Genomic DNA, 6,000 nt, shown 5'->3' on the forward strand with positions numbered 1-6,000 from the left:
ACTCTCTGATCCATCAAGTTGTGCATTGTTATACAAATAATTAGTACAAAAGAAAAGTATTGCTTGACGCTTTAAAGCGTCAGATGCCACTCTCGTCCGAAACACGGCCTGAAGTGCCACTGACACTTTAAAACGTCAATAAATAAATATTAAAATGGGTAATATTTACTTTTGGGGGGGATGAACGTTGCTCACGTCCGCAGGATTTATCTTCTCATTGCCCTGCACGTGTCCCCCGGGTGGTGCTCAGCGAGCAACAGCAATAGGCAGTCAGCCTATCCTAGGATCTCCTGCCTATCAAATTATGTCAAACACACCATATCGAAACAGCTCTTCTCAGAGCTCTTTAACAAGAAACATTGGTCCCAATATTCGTATTTTTCAACGCAATATAGAAAGTATCAGCAGAGCAAAGTGTGATTATCTCTCAAAACTACTCAGAGAGAACAACATAGATGTTGTTCTCCTTCAAGAGACGCATTTTGCTAATGAAGAACAGCTCCGTACTAGAGGTCGTATTGCTGGGTACACGGCACTAGGAGCAACTTACCATGAAGCATATAGAGTGGCCACATATGTCCGTAATAACATCAAAGGAGCTGAGCTACTATCTCAAAGCACAGAAGAAAACGTTCATCAGGTTGTCACCGGACTGAATAATGTCTCAATCATCAATATCTACAAACCACCATGCATTTTATGGCCTCAGTATATTGTACCAACTTCAGAACATCCTGCAATTTATGTAGGGGATTTCAATAGTCATCATGAACTCTGGAAGTATTCTAAAACAGATGTTTATGGACTTAAATTAATGGACTGGTGCGAAAGTAACAACCTCCATCTAGTATTTGACGCTAAAGATCGAGGAACTTTTCGATTAGCTGCATGGGGTAGAGATTCAAATCCAGATTTATGCTTTGTCAGCCCCAATATACAGTCAATGGAAATCCCTTGCACACTACACGCAAAGTGATGGAAGATTTCCCTCATAGCCAGCATAGACCAGTAATACTCGAATTTGGTGCTACAATTTCCATTATACATTCAACGCCACGTCCCCGATGGAATTTCCAGAAAGCCGATTGGTCTGCATTCTCTGTAGAACTAGATAAATGCTTTCGTTGGATTCCCCCAAATCATCAAAGTTGGCGCAGTTATATCTACTGCTAAGGAATGTATGCCCAGGGGCTATCGGATAGAATATGTTCCTGGCTGGAATGCCGAGAATGAGGAATTATTTAAGAATTTCCAACAAAACAGGGATGCAGAGAGTGCTAATAAACTTCTGGCTAGCTTGGATGATTGCCGAAGACAAAAATGGGTTGAAACTGTCGAAAGCTTAGACTTTACTCATTCTAGCAGAAAGGCCTGGGGCCTTCTTAGACGGCTGGGAGAAGGTGCACGAGTAGTGAAGGGTCAACCTCAGGTGACACCTGACCAAATAGCTTCCCATATAGTAAAAACTTCCTGAACTCCAGCTGATAAGAAGCATACAAAGTACTGTATGTCAGATGCCAGCTTCGTGCTCTGAAATCATCAGCATCTCGCATATCTAGCTATTCACGTCCCTTTACAGCCCTTGATGTTCAGGAGGCCCTCAAAGGACTAAAACCCGGTAAGGCACCTGGAATCGATGGAATTCTTCCAGAATTCCTCGTACATATTGGAGATAATGCAAAGAGATGGATGGCAAAGTTCTACACGGATATTCTCCAGACTGGACAAATTCCACCTGACTTAAAGAAAGCTAAAATTATTTTCATATTGAAGCCTGGAAAACCTAAAAATATACCTGAAAGTTACAGACCAATAGCCCTCCTTAGCTGTTGCTACAAACTCTTTGAAATATTTATCTACAACAGAATTGGATCAACCATTTTAGAACTGATTCCTGTGGTTCAGACAGGCTTCAGACCTAACCAAAACTGCTGCGATCAAGTACTTTCACTAACATCTTATACTGAGGCCAGATACTAGCAAAAGCTTAAAACATCTGCTTGTCTTTGTGGATTTTACTGCTGTCTTTGATACCGCATGGAAAGAAGGATTGATTTATAAATTACTCAGAGTTATACCCTGCAGAACGATTGCACAGCTTATCAACAACATGATCAGCGACAGGAAATTGCAGGCCTGTTTAGGTGAAAAGAAAAGCTCAGTGAGAAAACTGCATAATGGTTTGCCCCAAGGATCAGTTTTATTGCCACCACTGTTTAATCTGTACATCTCTGATCTTTCAGAAACAATATCCAGAAAGTTCTGCTATGCTGATGACTTGACCCTGGCCACACAACACAAGATTTTTGAGAAAACTGAAGACATTTTGACTCAGGACTTATCCACATTGGCAGAATATATCATGAAATGGAGACTAAGACCCAGAACAGTCAAGACGGAGGTTTCTTGCTTCCATTTGATCAACCGGCTTGCTAACTTAAAACTAAATATTATCTTCTTCAATCGAGTACTTAATCACAATAGGTATCCAAAATATCTCGGTGTTACCTTGGACCGAACTTTATCATTCAAGCAACATCTTTTGAACTTGTCGAAGAAACTGAAAAAGCGAAACAATATTATTCAGAAGCTAACTGGTACTACTTGGGGATCTACTGCAAACATCCTGCGCTATTCATCCTTAGCACTCGTTTTCTCTGCCACTGACTATTGTGCTCCAGTGTGGATTAATAGCCCTTATACAAAGTATATTGACCCACAATTGAATACTATCATGCGTCTTACATCTGGCAGCATCAGATCAATTCCAGTTCACTGGCTCCCACTGTTGTCTGGAATAATGCCACCTGACTTACGAAGATCCAGTGCTCTTGTTCGAGAGTACAACAAGATCTGCAAGAATCCTCTGCTACCTGTTCTAAATAACATACCAGCTCTTAGTCTCCGAAGACTGAAATCACGACATCCACCCCTTTGTGATGCTGCTCTGAAGACGTCCACCAACTCCAATGCTTCGGACGAGTGGAAGACCGCTGGAATAACTTTCCTGACTTGCCCCTGCAAAACATCTTTAGAGGGGATCCCAACTGCCACGTGCAACATAGTCCAGACTGAACAGGTTCAGGACAGGTCATGGAAGGTGCAGGGATTCTCTCTACAAGTGGAACTTTATACCATCTCCAGAATGTGACTGTGGAGCCCCTCGCCAGACTATTCCCCACGTTGTAAGCGAGTGTCAACTTCGGGCTTATCCAGGTAGATTGGAAGACTTCCTATCACCAACAGCGGAAGCGCTACAGTGGATTGAAAAGCTGGACATTCAGAAATAACAGATAGCACTAATGTCTGAAGTGAATCAATGTTTTTGTTATTGTGTATATATTGTACATTATGTATATAATTTCTTTGCCGTACGCTAATAATAATAATAATAATAATAATATAATAATAATAATAATAATAATAATAATAATAATAATAATAATAATAATGATAATAATAATTTACTTTGTAAACTCGATGGACACTATTTTCATAAAATTCAGTGCCATTTATTGGGCTTGACTGATACGGCCAAAACAGCTCCTGAGAAAGATATTTTAGAAAATAGTGGCAGCGAGCGTGTTCAAGTCGGGATCCCATTTAAAAATCGATCCATCATAGACAGCCCAGAATTCTTGTCGAAGGAATACTGTTTTCGAGAAAGACGTTTCAATAGTTTTCGAAGGAGGGTTTCTCGACTAATCCATCACTGAAGAACTCTGAACAAACTACGACAAACTTGAAACTGATCCTATGGAATGTGGAAAGGTTCAAGTCTATCTTGAATTTTACAGACGAAAAGTTTTGGTCGCAGTTCGACATCGGTATTGTTACGGAAACTTTTCTTACCGAAATAATAGATTTCCCGAACTTCTACAGTCTGCATAGCTTAGCAAAAACTAAGGAATGAGGAAAACGAGAAGGTTGAATAACATACGTATATATACAAAAATAAGATTGGTGGAATCATAGAAAAAATTACAGAGGAAAACATGGTTATTCTCAAGACAGATCAAATCACTGTGGTTGGAATGTGCATTAACCCAGCAATGGAAAGAAAAATAAAATGAAATGGCGTATGGCTTTTAGTGTCGGGAGTGTCCAGGGACAAGTTCGTCTTGCCAGATGAAGGTCTTGTGATTTGACTCCCGTAGGCGACCTGCGCATCGTGATGAGTATGAAATGATGATGAAGACGACACATACACCCAGTCCCCGTGCCAGCGGAATTAATCAATGATGGTCAAAATTCCAGAGCCTGCCGGTAATCTAACCCGGGGCCCCTGTGACCAAAGGCCAGCACGCTAACCATTGAGCTATGGAGCCGGACAGCAATGGTAACAAGTGATGCAATCAAGCAAGTGCTACATGTATTTGGGGCAGTAAGAAAGGAAGATGGTGTTAACTTTGCAGGAAACTTTATTTGTAGTGACAAAACAAACCATAAAACAATGCTATTGATGGAGCACTCTCATGAAGAGGGATTCACTTTAGGTAATAACAGAGGAGAGATATAACCTACCCGGCGCCAAATGGATCTAGCGCCATAGACTTGGTACCGTATTTTACAGACGAGAAGATATAAAAAATATCAAAGTAGAAATTTTGCAAACTCTAGAAGCCCTGCTAAGGCAGAGGCATTTAGGGTGGAAAAAAGTTCATTTGACTTTCCATTTAGTACGATGTTGGCAAGCAAGAGATCTCGGGTAAGACGTTTGGTGTTACTTAAAAAAAATGAATTAAAAACTCAGCCGTAGTTCGCCCAAGAGAGATGTTTACTCCGCCATCCGGTAGAGTAAAAAGGAACGTCGAAATTGACGTGGAGGCAACTTAAATGGCGTCAAATTAAAATACATGCACTCGGTAGCCCTTTTTTCTACAATCGTTTTACGTGGCACCGACGCAGATAGGTGACGATAGAAGAGGAAATGGCTAGGAATGGAAATAAAGTGGTCGTGGCCTTAATTAAGGTGCAGCCCCAGCATTTTCCAGGTGTGAAAATGTGAAACCACGGAAAACCATCTTCATGGCTGCCGATAGTGGAGTTCGAACCCACTATCTCCCGAATGCCTGCTCACACCTGCGCGACTCCGGTAGCTGAGGCCATTCGATTTTATGATAATAATTTTTGATATTTTTTATGAAAAAATTCTTGTCGAGTAATATAAAGACCTCTGTGACCACCTGTTCAATATTTGTCTGTCTGTCTAACAGACAGTTGATTTTTAGTAGGGTCAATTATTTATTTTCTAGATGCATAGCAGACATACAGGGTTCTAGGTTTTACAGACTTCGATGTAGCTACCAATGTGATCCCAACGACGCGGAAGCCTTTGGATACCTGCCTAATCTCTGAATGCTGCGAACAGAGCGATCGATTGCCTGTAGAACATCTTCAACTAGTTTAGAAGTGAATCCCACGCAGTGGTTCGTTCGTCTTAGAGATTAGGTCGAAGTCGCATGGATACTCATGCATAACCCATCCATCATTCTCTACAACAATTCAGTACAAGGTTGCATGCGGCATGAGAGCTGTCTGAGTTCTGCAATCGCTGGGGCTGGGAAGTGGTCCAACAACCCCCCCCCAATACTCCCAAAAAAGTCCTTATCCGGCCTTAAACCGTCGGCCAAAACCTAAATGAGCCTGTGTGGAACCAGCAACCTTAGAAATAGCTTTATTGAGCAGACGTTTCCATACGACAACGTTACAGCATTGTGCGGTAGTATCTGACATCTGGCGGAGACTGTTGGCAGCGCGTAGTCGTTATACTACTGTAATTAATGTAGCCAAGAGCAAGCAGTATTATAATTAAGACGGCGGTAGTCCCTTCTGCTGCCACTCCTCTTCTCTCCGCTGCTGCAATAAAACAAAAACTAACCCGTCAACGTCGGATAGGACAGCTAGTTAGTACCTACTAATGTAAACTCCAAGCAGCATGGTTCATTAAAACCATCATTTTATTATTATTTCCTTTATCCTTTATTTTATGTAAAGTAC

This window comes from Anabrus simplex, chromosome 3 (assembly GCF_040414725.1).
Source record: "Anabrus simplex isolate iqAnaSimp1 chromosome 3, ASM4041472v1, whole genome shotgun sequence".
Taxonomy (NCBI): Eukaryota; Metazoa; Arthropoda; class Insecta; order Orthoptera; family Tettigoniidae; genus Anabrus; species Anabrus simplex.